The sequence below is a fragment of the Oreochromis aureus genome, linkage group 7, assembly GCF_013358895.1.
Source record: "Oreochromis aureus strain Israel breed Guangdong linkage group 7, ZZ_aureus, whole genome shotgun sequence".
NCBI classification, from domain to species: domain Eukaryota; kingdom Metazoa; phylum Chordata; class Actinopteri; order Cichliformes; family Cichlidae; genus Oreochromis; species Oreochromis aureus.
In genome coordinates, this window is record NC_052948.1 from 37686962 (window position 1) to 37707287 (window position 20326).

General features: G+C 38.7%; 1 protein-coding gene across 3 annotated transcripts in view; it reads right to left on the reverse strand.

Annotated features, from left to right (window-relative positions):
• The window catches only part of cntfr (ciliary neurotrophic factor receptor), a 208868-nt gene that overhangs the window by 158006 nt on the left and 30536 nt on the right, over positions 1 to 20326 (reverse strand). For all 3 annotated transcript variants that reach the window (XM_039614789.1, XM_031753211.2, XM_031753209.2), the window contains exon 2: positions 17218 to 17258. The gene's annotated coding sequence lies outside the window, so the exon portion shown is untranslated. The remainder of the gene's footprint in view (positions 1 to 17217; positions 17259 to 20326) is intronic.

Below are 20326 nucleotides of genomic sequence, written 5' to 3' on the forward strand. Positions count from 1 at the left end.
AACAAGTCTATGAAAGATATTTCAAGCAATATTGAAAAGACAAAGAAAAAGCTTTCCTCTATACTTCTTCTCTCTCCTATACATTCACTTCCCACTTCAATACAGACTTTCATGGATTTTTTTTCTTACCTCAATAATACTGACTGAAAAGCTCTGAGTCAAACCAAAGCTTTGTGTTTCAGATGTCTCTTTCACAGAGGTATAGCTTTAGTTTCATTAAAGGTCAGCTCATCCGTCCAACAAAGTCTGCTTTTGTTTTACGTATAAATAAATACAACTTTAGTACAAATCATCCAGAAAATATTCCTACCTTCGTCAGATAAAATCTTTGTATGGGCATTTTAACAATTTATTGAAGATATACTGTGCATGATATTTCTATGGTCCACTTTTTTATAGTTCAAGATATGGTTTATGGTTAAATGAGCTTTGTATTGACTTTGATAAAAACTAAAATAGAAAACAACAACAACAACAAAAAAACAGACACAAAAACACTTTAATCCCCACATACTTCACATATATAAAAATACTGAGTTATAATATATATAGCAAAATATAGAATTTAAAGGTAAGTGGATGTTTTCATTTGATTTAACAAGCATGCCTATTTAATTGTCCTTAAACATAATTTATTTTTAATTTCTTCTAAGTCAATCAATTCAATTCTGCTTATGTAATAAATTTCAATCCCAGCATCCAACAGTTATAGCCAACAATCCACTGATATATTTCAGCTTATATTTGTGGGACTACTGTCACCTGGTCTTTACTGATACTATATGTAATGTCAACCCAGGGCTGTAAATGTTACACTTCTTTTTCTGGGAGTTGGAAGGAATTCACCATAAGTTAAGACTCAGCAGTAAAAACCATATATTTATAAATGCTCGGCTGACCTAAACTGAATCGGTCAAACAATTATGTACAAAAACCATATCAAAGAGGTGCATTTGTCCCACTCCATGATTTTTTTAATTTTATTTAGTATTTTAATTTATCTGCTACACATGTAAATTATTGCAGCGTAAGCTCTGAATCTACTTTAGAACACAGGGTTTAGAATCAGAGCTGGAACAAGGTTTTAGCTTTGGCACATCTTTTAATTGGAGAGGTTTTTTTTTGCAACTTCAGTGAAATTGATCATTTCTGCCTAGTAATTTCTTAGTTCACATTTATATCTTCTGTTAAGTGTGATGTGGCAGTAATTAATGTTTCAGGGGCCAATCTTTAAATCTGTAATTGTGAAAAATCTTACACAAATGTTCCCTCAAATATGAAATGTCAGCATTCTACCACTGGCCATAAGCTAAGTGTGACTGAAAATACGCTGCATGAATCACTTTAGAGAAGCACTTCCCTGTGTCTGTGCAGGTGGTCAGTCTTTTTCAGTGAAGGGGAGTTCTTAAGAAACACTTAAAGCCCCAATCAGTCCTCTTTAAAACTTGTCATCTTCCAAGAGAGCTCGTTCCACTGTGACAAAATCCTCTCACCTCTCCTTTCTCTGTCTCTCTTGGTGTCATCTCATTGCTGGCTTGAAAGGAGGAAACATGATATTTCCAGCACTTTATGTATGCCAAGCACCCTCCACCCTCTATTTTCCTCTGTCTTTTTCTTTCCTTTCCTCCTCCTCGCCCCATCCCATTCTTCCTGTCTGTCTCAGACTATTCTTCCTGTAATATTTCAACTTTCTGCAACACATTTCCAAGAGCTGTTTGCCATAATGCCGTGACACTGAAAAAACTAAAAGGACAATACGAGACAGCAGTGCAGTTACTCATGTTCGCTTTTCAACAACTTGTGATCCTTCATGCCTCCCAACATTAGCTTAGCTTGTTTCTTCACTTCTCCTGCAATCTTTTCTTTCTTTTTCTTTTTTTTTTTTTACCTCTGTCTTCCACAGCCATCGAGCCCTCACTACCTCCCCACCCCCTCCCCTCACTACCCACCAGCTCTCGTCACTGCCCTTTTCAAAGGTAAAAAGCTGTCGGCAAAACTTCAGTAGGAGAACCACACTACGATCAGACACATCAGTACCTCCATCACACACACACACATGTCAGCACTTCAAATACACATACACAGAGACACACACATGCACATGTCAGCACCTTTAACACACGCATACTCACAGACACACGATCGCACACACAGAGGTCCACATGTCATTAGGGAGGTCCACATGGATCATATAAAAGCCTGTGCAGCAGGAAGGGAGCAAGGCACAGAGGAAGCAGAAAGGAGGATGGAGGACCGAAGGGAGGGAGGGAGACAGGAGTGTCAGTGCGGAGAAAGAAGAGGGGAGGGAGAAGGTGAAGGAGCGAGGTGAAGAGGGAATTTGCTGAAGCAGCGAGGAAAGGAAAGAAGAGGGGAGGTGAAGGAGATGAGGGACGTTCAAGAGCGGCTAGTTCTGAGGATTACCAGTCACTTGAGGGTTACTTTAGCCATCACTGAGGCTGTGCTGTGTATATGTGTGCAAGGGGGTGGATGCGTTCAGTACATCAGTTTCTCCTGTTGAGCTCTGTGCTTGGTTTTACTGGCATAGCTCCAAGACATCTGAACTACTGCTTCTCATCAGGTGTTCTTTCTTCTGTCCTTTTTTCTACTTCTTTAGTTATTTTAATTTTTCTTCCTTTATCTCCATACCATGTTATGTTTCCTTTCTTCATAGAGTAGATTCCTCTTCTTATTTCCGTTTTTCTTTGTTTATTTCTGCCACTTCCTTACTCCCTCCTCAGTCAAGCATTTAACTTTGTATTTCCTCCTCCTGTGTACTACTTTCTGTTTTGTTTTGTTTTTTCTTTTTTAACTTGCAGACTTCACCTGAATATTACCTTCAAAAATATAATGAATACTGAGGAAATAAGGATTAGTGGGAAGATATATATGTAGAGAAGGTGAAGCTGAGTGAAGGGAATAGCAAAGAGATAGATTATTTTTGGAATAAAAAGAAATAAAGACAAGAGTGTGGGAGAAAGCATGGTTAGTGCAAGAAGGCAAGTAGATAGAAAAGCAATAGAAATGGCCTACAGATAGAAGGTGATAATATAGACACAGAGGGTGGTCGATCATAGGGTGACAAAAAATATATATATATATATATGTGTAGGACAGTGGAGTGCAGATAACACAAAGAGCAGAGAAAAACAAGGGGTTGCAATGGGTTGGAAAGGCAGAGACAGTGTGGGGTAGCAGCTCGAGAGAAGGGAGAAAAGAGGCTGAGAACGAGACGAGTCTATACTCAGATCAATGGATGGCTTGTCCTCTGCTGTGTCTGCATTTCCTCTGGCTCACACAATAAGGCCCTATCACTAGACTTGGGAGAGAGAGCGAAAGTGTGTGTGAGTGTGTGAGAGAGAATGCGCATGTGTGTGCACATGTATATAAGGGAAAGAATGACATTCAGAGAGAACATAATCCTTCTGCACTTTCACCGTTGACCTTTACTATTGAGAAGTGACCAGTGTTCCAGTGGAAATTTCATGGAAAGTCATTTATAGGTTTTTACCAGCTGAATGAGAATGTGAAAGTGTTTGACAGTGTGTTTGAACTATAAAATGGACTTCACACCAAGCTGCTTTCACTGAGATGGACCAATTCATAGTGAAACTGATTATTGTGTTAATACTAAAAATGAAAATAAGAATACTGGAAAGTCTTCTTTTAACATCATAAGTCCAAGGGGAGTACTTCGTTTTGTTTGCTTAGACGAACCAACATGATGGAAATGCCAAGCTGTTGACTCAACAAGGGTGTGTAATTGACTAACAAACTAATGGACAGCTAAATGGATGAATGATGGCTCCACATTAGGAGATTAAGTCTGGTGCACACGCAGTTTCAAGCGCACACTCATGGCGATTTGCATGACCCAGTGGGTAACTGCAACCGTTGTGCAAAGTGATCGACAGTGGGGATTGGAGGATGATGAATACGTTACTGATAGGAAAAATGCACTATTAGCAAGCTGAATTTGGGCTGGCCTTTAACACACATTGACTCTTTCCCTCTGATCTAAATTAACTGCTGATTGAAAGTAAAGCTAAACTTTTAATTTCACAATGCTATAAACAGATGATATGTTTTGTATTATCATGGTAAAGGGCAATACAATTGAGAAAAAAAAAACACACAAACAATAGTACAAAAACTAGAAATGAGGTGTAAACTACACTACTTAAAAATACATACTAAATAATGTAGGCAGCACCCTGTATCACAAATAGTTGTTACTCACAATGTGGTGGCTAATGTATGACCTCAAAGTATGACATTTGACTTCATTAATTTGAAATATCAAAATTAATCTGGCTGGAAATGATCCTGTATTGCAAATGTGGTAATATTTTCTTTAGCTCTTTAGGGTAATTTAGTATTACTATGGTAAATCAACCACCAGCAGCACTAAAACAAATACCCAAGAATGAATCACCCTCTGCTGCTTATTTGGGGCTGGGTCATGGGGGCAGTAGTTTAAGGCTACGTCCACACTAGCCCGCATAGATTTGAAAACGGCGTTTTCGTCTGAAAACGCTCCGCGTCCACACCAGCGTTTTCAGTTGTTTTCACAGAGTTGTGCATCCACATTGAAACGGCCGAAAACGCTTACGTTCCAGTCTTGCGCATGGGTGAAACGCAAGAAGATTCGACCTGCCTCATTTCTGTCTGCCGTTTATTTACTTTCCGGCTCTTTGAAACATCGCAGCAAAATGTCGAGGAAAAGCACCGAGTTTTTTTAAATGGACTAACAATGAGGTGGAGTTGTTGCTGCGAATTTAACGAATTTGAAGAAAAGCTATCTGGAGCATGTCCAAACTGATATTAATCTCTTTTAGGGCTGTCAAAATTGAGAGCCATCAAAACAACTGCTGTATAATGCACTCCGCTATCTTTGTTTAATTGGTCACATGTCTAAAATGCGTCATCGTTTTAGAAAGTCTGCGTTTTCCAGTGTCCACACTGCGACGGGACAGCTCCGTTTTGAAATGTATGAGTTTTCGAGAGCGTTTTCAAACGCTGCGTTTACCTTGGGGAAAACGCCGTCTCAGTGTGGACGGGAGGTCAAAACGGAGAGAAAACGATGTGTTTTCAAACAAAAACGCATTAGTGTGGACGTAGCCTAAGACTTCCCTCCCATGGCCAAATCCTCCAGCTCACCTGGGGAGACACCAAAGGATTCCCAAACAAGCTAAGAAATACAATCTCTCCAGTCTGTCCCAGGGCGTACTCTAGGTTCCTTGTTGAGGAACATCTCACCACACAAGAGGCATTCTAGTCAGACACACTAACCCCCATATGGGATCGACAGGTCTGACTTATTACTTGCAATATAGATCAGTCTCTCACAGCAGTTTTACAGGGGCTGAACGGCCCAGATACCCTTTTTCCCCCAAAGTCCCCCTGCTCAAACACACACACACACACACAGACACGCACACACAGTCTCTCCCATGACAGAATGTTTTCTCCAAGTTCACAAAACACATGTAGACTGGTTGAGCAAACTCCCACGCATCCTCAAATATCCTCAACAAGATAAAGCACTGGTCCAGCATTCCAAGACCTTGACAAAAACCACAATGTTTTCCTTCTGAATCCAAGGTTTGAATAACAGGACTGTCCTGTAAGTATCCTGGCATAGACCTTCTCAGGGAGGCTGAGCAGTGTGATCCCCATGTAACTGGAGCACACCCTCCGGTCCTGCTTCTTAAAAACAGAAACCACCACCCCATTCTGCTAATCCAGAGGCACTTTTTGGATCTTCACATCAACTGCTGGCTTTTCTCAAGAGTTGTACATTTAAAGTCACAAATATAATATAAATAATTTGGTGACTGTAAATGCTTCACACTTGCAGATAAAGAACATATAGGGTCAGCATGTTTTGTCTTTTCATTCCAATAAAATCTGGGGAGTTATATTAGAGTCTGTAAAACTGTAAGTCAGTAACTCTAAAAATAACTGTAAAACTAATAATTTCAGTAATATTATCATCATGTATTGGGGAATACAGAGGTAAAAATCATTTTGATGAATTTAAAATGTGTAAAATGTGTACTTTGTTTTTTGAGTTGATATATTAGCTGAACATCTATACTTGCTAATATGGGCCTTGTTGACTGACATCGCCCCATCGATTCAGTTCAATTCAATTTTATTTATACAGCACCAAATCACAACAACAGTCGCCTCAAGGCGCTTTATATTGTAAGTTAGACCCTACCATGATACATACAGAGAAAAACCCCACAATCAGATGACCATCACCAAATAAGATGACAGTTATCCTTTATCTTGTCTTCCTTCTCTCACTCCAACCGGTCGCGGCAGATGGCCGCCCCTCCCTGAGCCTGGTTCTGCTGGAGGCTTCTTCCTGTTAAAAGGGAGTTTCTCCTTCCCACTGTCGCCAAAGTGCTTGCTCATAGGGGGTCATATGATTGTTGTTTTTTTTCTCTGTATATATTATTGTAGGGTCCACCTTACAATATAAAGCAAATTGAGGCGACTGTTGCTGTAATTTGGGGCTGTAGTTACAGGATGGCAGTGACCAGTTTTTCTCTGATGTGTGACATGAAATTCCTTTCCAACAAAAACAATTTGTCCAGATTAGGAATGAGCACTTGAACACAGAGTGAAATCACAAGTACAAAGCTGTATCTCAGGTTTTCCCATAATGTAAGTTTAATTTCATTAACACGAGCTTATGTTGAAATAAACTGATCTGCCACTGTTTAACCTCCACCAGGCCTCTTTTGATCGTATAGGACTTCAGTTTATTTTTAGAGACAAGTGATTTACCCTGAGACAGACGGCAGAGTGCTTGCAGCTTGCAATAACACAAGGCCACGGCCATGCTTTAAACCTGTACAAGGGTATCAGCACACAAGGGTGTGTGCGTGAGAGAAAGAGAAAGAGAGATAAGGTGAGACAGAGTGTGACGAGGCGTGTGCGTGTGTGTCCTCCAGCAGCCATGATGCATTAGTGTAACCTGATCCCTTTCCTCCCCTGTGAGCCCTAACCTTCAGATAGAAAGAGAGATGCAGGTTAGAAAGGCATATTGTCTTATAAACGAGGTTGTTGGTCTTCATCACTGAATATGTCTAATATTAAATAACCTAGCTTATGAAGGAATCATTTAATCTTCTTGCAGTTTAGCGTCAAAACTCATGAAAATGCACAGATTTACAATGTTTGTTTGGGGTTTTTTTACTATTTGGGTCTCCCCATACATTACATTGCAAGTATGCAATAAGTTAAACAAAGCCCACCCATGCGCAGTCACTTAATACCCATCCTTACCTGTACCTATAATGTGGCAATTTTACAATTCATCTTTGATTGTAATCTCCTCCACTGTCATCACCTCCTGATTAGCAATACAGACTCCTTTAGTGAAATTCTATATTAAAGCATAAAATGCTCATTTTCCTTTCATGCTTGTTACAAACCAGATAAAGCAATAGTGAGGAGGAGACGTTTCATTACGTTCTTTTACTTAATTTAAAAAAAACTGCGTTATGCCTCACAGTCATTTCTTTCATTAAGGAACCTGGGTCATTATTGGCCTAAGTATAACAAAAGTCAGAATTGAAATTCTTCATGCCGAATTCATTTTGTAATAATGGTGTATTATTCCCCATTTTATTCCCCTACATTAAATAATACTATTCCCGGAGCCCATTAAGAATTTTAATCATCACGAGCTGAAATACACTGCGGATAGATAATTACAGCTGATGATATTCACAGATAATTTGCAGATGATTTTTCCTGTCTTTTTTCTTTCTTCATTTCTTTCTGTCTTTCTTTCTTTTCGCAGCTGGCAGGCTAATAAGTCATTGCTATCTGTCATGGTTGACAATTTTTTAAAAAGTAGGAAACCAGCAGCTGAAAAAAATGTGTCAGAAGAAGAAAGAGAAGAACATGAAGAGTTGAAACAGGATTTTTTTTTTTAAGACAAAGGATCTAAAAATAGATATGTGGGAGAACAATGAATCATTTAAAGAGTTACGGTCACCAGGGTTTAAATATTCATTATGAGTGTCAAGTCGAACCTTTTAGCTCTTATGCATTACAGTTTCACTTCCTTCATTATTTGATGTTTATTTTCACTTTAATTATGCATCAAACGCATGTTAAAAATACCAAGTCTTGTTTTTTTAAATTTCTATAAGGAGAAGCTCTTGCATGACCCCTAACACTGTCACAGTTTAAGGTTTAAATCCCAGCAGATGTGATTTACAGAGATACAAGTAATGACCAAATATTCTTGTTGTGTACGTATTCTTTTTTTCCTCGTACATCTCTAACACAACATAAATATTTGGTCATTTCTTGTATCCCTGTAAATCACATCTTAGGTGTGTGTGTGTGTGTGTGTGTGTGTGTCGGGGGGGATGGGTACTTTTATATTATTCAAACATCGATTTGAAAAAAATACACAAATAACCTAATTGATTAAGAAAAAACAGCCATACAAGAGCCATTTCTGTAATACTTACAGACAAATGGACACCTGTTTAACATAAAAGAGCCCCAAAACAAGAGCAAATCAAAAACACGATGACAAATATTCAGCCGCTGTTTGTGTCAACGTGTTTAGTTTAGTTTTCTGAAATGTTGGTGTGTTTTGCACTTCAGGGTCAACAGTAACTTACACTGTAACCCTGCATTTGCCCTTTTCCTCACCCCTTTTCCATCACATTCTTCTGGTTTTCAGCTACATTATTCTTCTCCCCATGTTCTTCCTGTCCCTTCTATCTGTTCATTTATCACCGGCTACATCTATTCTCCTTTCCTATTTCCATCCCCGTGTCCTTTTCCCTGTTGCTTTTCCACTGTCCATCCATCTCGCCCCCATTTTTTCCTTCTCCACTCTTACTTCACCCCTTCCTCCTCTTCACTCTTTGTCTCTCTCAGTCTATTACTTTCACCCTCTCCACTCTCAGCTGGGTGTCCTGTTCCCTCTCTCTCTGGGAGTAGCAGACCTCCTGACGGCTTAGTATTGATCCGCCTATCTCCTCACTTGCTCTCTCTCTCTCTCTCTCGTTCTCTCTCTCTCTTCCTGTCCTACACACATGCACACACATACATTAGGTTGACAAGATAAAAGGCTCTGCATGCCCCAAGGCAATCCAGCTAAACAAGACACCAGTGGCTCTCAGCTTCTAGTATATGTATCAAGAAAATCTTTTTTTGTTTTTCCAAAAGAAAAGAAAAATAATCAAGATCGGAAACACTTAACATGCCTAAGGCTACAAACAAAGTATGATATTTGTGATATAAACTGTCCAAAAATTACCATTCAGTTTATTCACAACAAGCTTGTTTTTATCTGCAAGTCAAGCTCTGCGTGAAATAACATGAATCGTGTAGAATCGCTGTGGTCGAAACATTCTTCAGCTGTTGCCTCAGAAAGCTAAAGGCAACCAGTACGCTGTAGTCTCTGTGAAGGAAAATTTCCGGATAATAATGCTATTTATAAGCTTTGCCCTGGGGGGGAATACTTGACTCGTACTGGAAGTTCCTTGTTTTTTTGTGAGACTGTTCAAGCCAAAATGTCTTGGAGATGATGTTTAGGACCCAGTCTGTATTGCATAAGCAAACAAAGTGAAAATCAGAAAAAGGCAAGGTTGAGACTTCAGTTTCTGTTTGATCAACTGCCTTTGTCCTGACGGTCTTGAAAAGAATTGCTGTTCTGAAGAGCTTAAGTTGCAAAGAGACACTTCATTTTTCCCATATCCGAATGCTGTCAAAACTACAAGTGTAGTGACAAGCAAATTATCAATTTATTTGCCTAATGAAAGGGGGGGGGGGAGTTATGGATGCAGGCACCGAATTACAAGATGCACAGAAAAATTATGCAACCTTTTCACTTTGTATTTCTTTTAGGTAAATATACGGACTAAAAATGCAATATCACTGTTAACCATGAGTCGCTTTGGCAGAAATTTCTACAAATAGATATCTGCATATAGCTGATGGGTTCTCAGATTGCTTGTGCAGTGACTGAACACAAGCCTGTCACCAAAATGCCTCCAGCTCAGTGTACACTGGCATGTTTTACTGCCAATGTGTTGACATTTTGAGTTTCCTTTACACGCCTAAACCTTTTCTCAAAGCCAGACACGTAATGGTAGATATTTCATATTTCTGTTATATGAAGCAACAGACTTGTAATGCTAAAGTGACCTGCACATCCTTTATTTATGTAAAATCTCATAAATTAAAATCAAAACATAAAACAGAGTTTTATGCTCAGCAATACAACTCCTTACTAAAATCAGTTTGCAGCTCCGTCTTTTTTACAGCTGACATGCTCCGAATTTAGAGTATGATGCTTTTGTTCAAAGCACCTTTCAGCACTATAACAGCATACATTTCAGATGGGAATACAACCCCTACCATGGTGCTGTTTGTGCCATGCCCAATCTGCTGCGCCCCAAAGCTAACAAGAGGTTGTCAGGAATCAATACCTGGCATGAAAAACGATGTGACTTTCAGCTGCTGTGGCCACATCAATCACGCCATTACCATTAGCTCATCTCTCGACACCAACTTGGACTCCGCTCTCCTGCCCCCCTCCGCAGCCTCTTTCCACTCCTATATCACCGTTTTCCCTCTCCTCCTCCACTCATTCTCGTTCTTCTCATTTCTCTTTCCCTCCCTGCCTCTCTCTCTCTCGCTGCCAGCTCAGCGGATGCCCCTTGTCACAGCTCCTATTTCAGCCTTCTGAAGTTTCCTAATTGATCGCAATTAGAGCCGCAACAGAGCAAAGGGGTGGGGGTGGTGGGTGTGTGGGGGGCGTGTACAGAGATGTGGATAGAAAGCAAGTAAGCCTGTGTATATGACAGACACACCGAGCTGCACAAATTCTGAACGTGTATTAGGCTTGGATATGTATTACAAGATTGTATTAGCAACTTGACTAAACTGGACTGCAGTACAAAAGCCATCTGGAGTTGGCCTGACACGTGACACGATTGTCCATGTCACTCCCACTCACTTGTCCTGGAAAAAACTTGATTTTGTACCCGAGTTGATCATATATGAGCAGAATATGAAATCACAGTGCTGAAGTGGAGAGGTCACATTAAGCCAGTTCATAATAAAGTAAGAAACGAGTCTTGCCAGTCTTTAATTTTTGTGTGGCTATACTGATGTCAGCCCTCAGCAACTTTTGGACAACAAGTTCCAGACTCTCGATGTCTTCCAGTAAGACGTTTCAGCTGTCATGTGAAAAGCCCTACTTCTTCAATGCTTGTTTTTATTGCTTGTCTTTTATTTTTGTGACAGCTGCATGTCAGAAAAGGAATCAGTCTGCTGTCTAATCTGTATGGAAGTTATCGCTCTCTCTTTTCTTACTTTACTGTCTTTTTTTGTGTCCCTGTAGACCTATGCAGCCATGTTATGGCAGGGGGATAGTGCTACATCAACTGAGGGCAAACGTAAATCCCCAACACCTGGGGTTGGGGATTTAACCAGCTGCTGGGACTAACAACTTCTCTGGCATGCATTGTGTAATTCTGAAATCCATTACCTTGTTGTGTTGCTGAAAAGGAAACACAATGGATGACAAACAGTGATACAGAAAAACTGTATGTCACTGAGTAGCATCAAAAGTGAGCAGATCATTAGTTAATTAGCCTATTCTGTCAACACAGTGGAAACATTGGTAGAACACAAAACTTGTTTAGTGAAATCTCAAAAACAGTAATAAGTTTGGGATCAAATCAAGAGCTGACAGAGTGACTTATACGAGACATCTGGGAGTCTGGAGTGTGAGGAACAGAGACCAAGAGATGTGTAATAGAGAGATGGAGAAGCAGAATGACAAAGGGGCAGAATAACAATAGTGCCAAAGCTTTTTCCATCCTCCTTGCAAACGTTCCCTGATCCCCCTTTTTTCTCATTTAAATTCCTCTCCATTGTTATTGCAATCCAGACCTAACCCCCCACTGTCTGGCAAACACTCATGCACACAATCACACACTAACACTGACGGACATTAGCACACACATGCATTGACCTGCAGCAGCAAGCAAGACCATCCCAAGGAGCTATGCTCACACATTGCTGCTAATCCCTGTCAATGGGCATACACAAGCGGACACTAACAATGTCTGCTGGAAAGATGGGCTCAAGTTTCTCAGGCGGCAGATGTGTATGTGGCCTTAGCCATGCTGACATGGGCGGGGAGTAGCAAACAGCTCGTCAACAAACATCCAGTGTCGTGTCAGCGATGCAAGGGCAGGCAGACTAGTGCATTTCAGAGCTGTGCCTTGTCAACATGTAGAAATGATATAGCTAACTTGTTTCTATTCCTTGCCTTACCCATCCCTGCTCAGCATCGTTTAAGACCAGAGAAAATTCACTTGTCAGCAATCACATCTTACAGAGCAGACATACTGCTCTCACTAGTGTTAGCCCACTCCGCTTTCAGAGCTGTCTAACGCAGCAGCACGGCAAGAAAAAAAATTCTTGTCAGCAATGGTAAGGACACGGCTGGGTTAATACTATTCCTTGGCCTATCACTCCCTTGTCAGCATTTCTAGGTGAAAAACATGGCAAGTGGCACAGACCTTAATATTTTTGCCTTGTCAATGTGCAACATTTAATCATTGCAAGTTATAATCTTACTATGATTATGGCATAAATATTTGTCTTATGTATCCAACAGGTGGTAAATCTCAATGAAAAATATCACCTATACAGCAACTGTTGACATTGAATTTTTTTTAATTCTCATGAATTCGCATTCTTTGTATTTTTTAATTATTCATCTCTGCAAATGTTTGTTTCACCTGTCACATTCAACATGCCCTTGCATAACTTGACGGTCACCAAAATTTGTATCAGCAACATAATTTTGTTCAAATCACATTAAATTGAATGACTACATTGAAAAACACTGCTTTTATATATAATAAATAATTATATTAGTATTATTCCTTATTATAAGCAAACCCTTGCATGTGTTAGGTCAATAACATCTTTGACTTATAATGTTGGCGAATTGAACATTTTTTTATTGAGTCAAATTAAAGGTTTACGACTAAATAAGGAACTTTTAATATTACACACCACATGTGATTCTTAATGTCATCGACTACTTCTGTTGAACACCGCAAATATACATACCTAATATATACTGCATACATGATAAAATATTTTAAATGTATTACACAATATTTTAATGAAGGATGATAGTAAACTAGAAAATTTACCAGAACAATATTGATAACAATCATGTCTCATGACATGATGATGCTCACCCAGACTTTGTTTTCTTATCCCCACATTGTGTTCTGGTGCTCTATTTTCTAGATTTTGCTTAGTGGCTTATGATAACTTTTCTCATTAATCAGCAGCCAGTCAACTGCACTGGGAAGATGCAAAATTTGCACTTACTGTTAAAATACATAGTGTAACAAATGTAGAATGTGCACAAACTAAATAAACATATGTTAATAAACGCATGCATGGTGAACATAGTCGTGAGGTCTCCATTCAGTGATCAATTGATGTATTGATAATATATATGATTGTGGGACTTGTATAAAATATTTCCATATGCCTATATACATGTTGGGACTCAGTGCCCTGGGCAATATTTATGCAAACTTTCATCAAGACTGGTCCACTCACCTATAGGGAATTTACAAAGATGTGGTACAATCATTATAATATGATTTAAATTGGGATTATTCCTTATTGTTATATTGACATTTCTTATTCCTTATCATTCCCATGTCAACAGTGATAGGTCAGAGTCAGTGATATTGCAAGAATTAAAAATAAAGAGTAAGTAGGTTAAGCCATAAGGTAATAGGTAAAGGGTAAACACTGTAAAAATGACACTATGAAACAAAAAAAACCCCAACAAATATATAATGTAATTTAAATTCTCATTTTAAATGTTTTCCTTTTTTACACTTAAAGATCCATTTTTTAAAATCTGTTTACAGAGATTTGCAGTGTACTCTACAGCCTCCTTTAACCTTTTTTTTTCTGAAAACTGGGTTAAAACACTAAAAAAACTCAGTGACATCTCCCTGTACCCAGTGGTAACTAATGAACGTTATTAAGCACTGCTGTGGGCTAAATGAAAGCGTATTAGCTATTCTAAAAAGGAACAAACACACTTCTTGATGCTTGACATAATGAGAGAACTAAAAAGAGCTCTCAGGTCATTTTGAATCCATTAGGACAGAGCAGGCTCTTAGGTAACACGCACACACAGATGTGCACATACACACAAAGATACAAAAAAAAGGGACATAAAAATAATTTCAAAAAACCCTCCTCACAACTGCAAAACCTAAAAGTCAATTTCAAAGTCAATTTTATGCTAAAATGCATTAGCAAAATAAATCTGGGAGCTGTACATGGTACATTGTAGACAAATCAATGTTGAAATGATCTAAAAAAAAAAAAAGTGTGCTTTTCAACTGTGTACAACAAACACATGGCAAGACTGTCTCATGTGCGTGCGCATACATGCGTGTATCTGAGTAAATGGGATTCTGACGACCAGACGACCCGCAGTGATGAAAACACACTCCCACGTTACAGATCACCCCTACACACTGATGCACTAAACAGAAGGAGGTAGATGCACTGGCACAAGTGTAGAGGAATTTGCCAACCTACATGTCAATGGAATCATTTGCAGAGAGAGAAAGATGAAAGAAAGGGGTTTTGTGTCTTATGTGTATAGTACATCATGAAGGCCTTTTTTGAATACAGCATCAATAATTATGCGGTGGACTTGTGTGTTTCTTCCAGTTAGTATTTGATATCCATCATAATATAAAAGAAGAGTGGGCTGTTTGAGTAGATATATTTCTTCAGAATGACAACTCCCCCTTAGCAATATAACCAAATTAGATGCATTCAGTGGGAAAATGTCCAAAAACTTTTGTGTGTGTGTGTGTGTGTGTGTGTGTTGCTTTTTTTTCCTTCACGCTGAGCTTTTTTGGCTATTTGTTCTTTGCCAGTATTTAAACCATCTCTGTTAAGATTTTACAACACTGAAAGACCGTCTAGGTTAAAAAAATATATACATGAAAACCAAAAACTGTGTATAAAGCTACTACAAAATAGGCAAATCTTGAAAATGTGAAAAAATGAAGTTAAAAATCTTTCTAAATAAATAAACAAAATACAAGCAAATGTAAAAGTTACATTTGTTTCTGAACACAAAAGTAAGAGACCAGAAAGCATTATCAAGACAGGAAGAGGGAATGTGACATTTCAACTTCAAAAAGGCTATAACCTCCATCATGTAAATATATGTTCACTAGGCCATCGCCTTTAATCTGAAAAAGACAACTTTCATGTTACTCACTGAATTCAAAATAAACAGGGAACCACAAATGTGACATTTAACGGGAAAAATAAATGGATTTTAAAGTTTTTTTTTAACTGTTCCAACAAAATATTGAAAACAGCCGATGTGAAGATGTAACAAAGCATAGCAAACAAAGCAAATCCTTGTCATGTGCAAAATATTTACATAAAAAAAACATATTACGCCCCCCCTTCCCCTATTTTTTTTAATTCAAGCTAACTGAGAAGCATTGTCTAAAAATCGTAACATGAATTCATTCACTTTCCTTCATGCCTCCAAAACTAATAAATGCTCAAAGTAAAATATTATATAACAATACCTTCGTAACATGGTATAAATGGATTACATGCTCAGAGCGGAGTCATCCGACTTTATCGAAAGTTTTCAAGTTATCGAAAAAAAAATTACAACTGTATCTCCATTCCCATTATCAACCTTACCTGTAACGCACCTTCGGGTCTCCTGTGTCTCAGTCTCCTGAATATTCATTGCTCTTTGTTTATTGTGATTATCCTGCATGAGATATGGCTTGCTGCAAGCCAAACGTCCCAGTAGGGAGAATTAATTCTTGAACTTGAACTCAATTACAGTTATGCCGAAAAGAGAGTCACTGAGTAACTGGATTGCCTTACACCTGTTTATCAAGAGTAAAGCTTGTGTGGGCTTGTGTCCTCGGTTCAAATCCCAAGACCTACACAAAGGAGCTGTGGCTGGGAAAGCAAATCTCTCTCATCAGCTATAGTCAAGCCGTCCTTAAATAAGGGCCCTTCAACAACATTTTCACTGCTGCAGCTACTGAATGAGCAGCAATTTACATTTGCTAATTTTCAATATAATATCATCTGTCACTTATGTGTAAAGACAAATCTGCCAAAATAAGAATGCACACATTTCTTTACTTTAATTCAATGACATTACATTTTTAGTTCCAAGTCTCTGTGACTGAAGAAAAGTGTGCACAAATACTATTAGTGTTCAAAGCATTGCTCCAGGCACGGATTTCCCTGTGTAACCTTATAGTTCTTAGCTGTCAGTATGAATGCATGGCATTGGCCTGAATGGAATCTGGATATCTGTCGACGTGTGTGTCCGTGCTGTCTGTGTATTTCTTGTATATATATGTGTGTACATACATGCAGGTGTGCAGTGTCTGCATACCTAAAGTTTCTGTATCTGATCACTGACATGTATGTGTTGCTGGAATTTCTGGACAGGGGAACTCTATATGCCTCAACAGAGTCCTTTCAACACCCGCCGCTCCATGCGCACGCACACACAAGCACATCACACATCCTACCGCTGACACACACATGTCACCACGACAACCAGATAGAGCTGAAGACGTGCTACTGACAGAGAAGGAGAGACCACCATACTGGCAGACCAGAGCTTTTCAAAGAGCAGAGCTTCTGGGATCACTTGTTACTATTTTTTTTCTAAATATTTTTTTTCTTGAGAGCCCAACAATTTCATATTCATCATCTCATGAAGTACCTGAAGGTGTAATCCTATATTCACAGTTACATTATTTTTATCACATGGGACTCACATTGACTGATTTCATCCTGAATGCTCACTGTCAAAACCATCATCTGCAAAGTGGTGTGAAGTAAGTTTCATGTGTCACCAGGACACATTTACGAGATGATGCAATCTCACTGCTGACATGGTTAAGCAGGAAAACAAAGAGGGGAAAAAACTTTTTTGCCTGTTTGTGGTGAAAATTAAATGCACTTTGTAAGCCATAATAAGCACAATGCATCATAAAGGTAAACTGTAAATAAAGGCAAGAAAACAAGTCAGATTTGAGTTTTGATCTACAGAAAGCATGCACACACACACACACACAAAAGAATTAAACTTACTTCTGACAGGGCAAAATGTCAGCACGTTCCTCCTCTTCACCCTGTCAAAAACAACATGGAGTTAGTCACTGCATACACTAAAAATGCACTGTTAAGGATTTGACATCAGGATATGAGAATCTGATCTTAAAAGAGATTGAGCAGTCATTTAAAAATGGGGGGATTTAGGCCTGCCTTCCCCTAAGCTTTTTGAACATGACAAAGTGGTCACAACCTCTAAAGAGTGATTATCTGTGGTGAGGTTGAGAATACCATCAGGTCATCCCTATTTTTGCAGTCTAGTCCAAGAAAAAAAAGCATACATAAAAACAGTCAATGTCAATGAAAAGTGAGCTCTATCTAAAAGAAAGATTTGAAACATTACTGTTGAAAAGTAGAACATACTATAGCAAACCCCACCAAAGAGACTCTAAAACTGCACTTCCAGTTTGAAGCAGGCGACACATTACCATTTTGTAAAAATATAAAATATGAATGTATCCACACCATAACCTGTCTTTACAGTCTTATCTACCCGCTACCCACCCTTCTCCATTGCTTCTTCTTCCCATCTGGCTTTCATTTTCTCCACCTGCCCATCAGTCTGCAGGCAGAGACAGGTGAGCCTATTACACGCTTCTCACATTCTGCTAGACACACTCACAGATACACACACAAAAACACTCTAGCTCCACTTCATGGTAATTTAACTTGCCATGCACATCAGCCAAATCTGCTGCGCTGTAAAACGGCTGTTACCGCAGCCACGTCATGCTTCTGATGAAGTGGTCTAGTGTCCGGTATAAAAGCTGCAACAAACTCCATTACAGTCTGCCGAATCATAGATAATGGATACGAGTGAAGAGGTTCAGCCCTAAAATTTCTATTTTGTGGTTTTGAAAAAGCGAAATGTTGAGCATCGGAAAAAATAAAAGATAATCGGAGCTACTGTTAATAAATTACAATTATTGTGTCACTTGAATAATATAGCCAAGGGTTAAAGTGGGATATAGCAGGTGAAAGAACCCTAAGTTCTGGTGTAGTGGGAAGCAGGTGAAATGAATCAGAAATGAAATAATTTTAGATAATAACGTCTGTTGTGAGGTCTCGCAAATCCAGCTGACCTATGTTGCTGCTGTATTTTACGGCTCTTTGTGGATTTAGCCAGCTACATTCTGGATTACAGCAGATGCTAGATGAGCTATATCATGGCTGCTTTCCAATCAGTATAAAGGTGGATTTAGCCAAGTGTTACTAAAGAACATTATCAGCTTGAATTCAAATTGATGACTCCTTCGAGAAGCAAGTCTTGTTACTCTTCTGGACACTTATTTGGGCAGTTATTTTGAAGCACTCTCTCAATTAACTTTCATTTTAATGGTCAAGGGGACATAAAAACTGCAGAACATATCCAGTCAAATCTGATAAAAATCACTTAAAAGTTTGCTGGCGTTGCACAAATATGGTTTTAAATCTTTCAGCCTTGGAAGATATATATTGTACCACAGTCTTTACTGTTGCAAAATTCTCCCATAAATTTCTTGAGGATTCTTTCAGTACCATATCTCTTGATTATAATGTCTGCTACCCAGGACCTAAAGTAGCGTCGACTGTAGATACCACTGCATCAGTTCAGCAACGTCCATCTTTGCAAAGTTTACCGCAATACTGCTCCCTACACAATTTAGCCAATACAGTAAAGTGGTTAAACTAGGTAGTATAACAAATGTTGAGCAGCAACATTTGAATAACAAATTTATTTAAGTGATGTATACTACTGCAAAGTTTTATAGCACATTTCTACTATACAGCAGGGTTTAGTGTTTAGTAAAAACAAAAAACCTCATCCAAGGATTTATTATTAGATTTTTTTTTTAAGTAAGCTAACACAACTAATATATACTACTAAAAGTGATGATCAGTGCACTACACAGCACAAAGCACATGCCTGGTCATTAAGAACTGCAATATCATTAAAACGAAAACAAATGAAAATCTCTTTGCTTAATAAAGATGAAACGGAAATAAAAGTTATGGCCTTACTATGTAAATCCTGTTTTAATCAACTGCTCAGTAAACATTGTTGGCCAGGATTCATCTGTCCACTTTACAATATGAAAGAGCTTGAATTGTGCAGGATAAATAAATCCTATCAGAGCTATTATTCTTCCTACCTTCATCCTTTAGTTTTCAGTTCATTATAAAATGTTGTCAGATATCCGGTCTCCTAATATTGTCTGGTATAGATGAACTGAACTGAATTCGGTATAACTTGTTGTTCTTGAAGGTTATTTATTTATTTTCAGAAATGTTGTCTGCCTGCCTGCTTGGGTGGTGGGAAGGCAGAGATAACAGGTGTGTGTGTGTGTGTGTGTGTGTGTGTGTGTGTGTGTGTGTGTGTGTGTGTGTGTGTGTGTGTGTGTGTGTGTGTGTGTGTGTGTTTGTCATGGGGACAAGGAGGATGGGGTAGTGGGTTGCTGATGGCAATGCTGCAGAACATGCTATCATGTGAAACATCCCCTTTAAGACAAGTACACACTTTGTACCCATCACTTACTCCACCTCTTTTTTTTTGCTCCCCTGCTTCTCTCCCTATCTCAGTCTCTCCTGGAGTTTTTGTTTCTTTACACAAACACATAAACCCTTTTCTCTAATTGTGTCTTTCTTCCAGCCTTTGACACCAGCTGAATTTTTCCAATTCAGCAGTTTTGCTTTACACAATTTCAGAATCACTAAGAACAAACCATCATTAATAACACTAAAACCAAAAAGTGCAGCCTTCAAAAATAAGTAAATAGATAAATAAATATTTAAATAAAGAAAAGTAAATCAGCAGTAATTAATTCTCCAGGTCTCCAGGTGCAGTTCCAAATACAGAGCTTGACAGTATTAGCAGGAGAGAGTAAAAATATTTATGTGGATAGTCAAAGCGTGATAATTAAAGAATGGATGACTGAGGGAGAAAACAAGGAGGAGCTGAATAGACAACAGTAGCAGAAGGATTAAAATAGATAGATGAGAATGCAAACTGAGAAAAGACTCTCAAGAGATAATTACAAACTCAGCATGTGTTTTTTTAACACCCCCCTAGCAGCAGATCACCCCGGTTCAGCAGCCAGAGATATCTGAA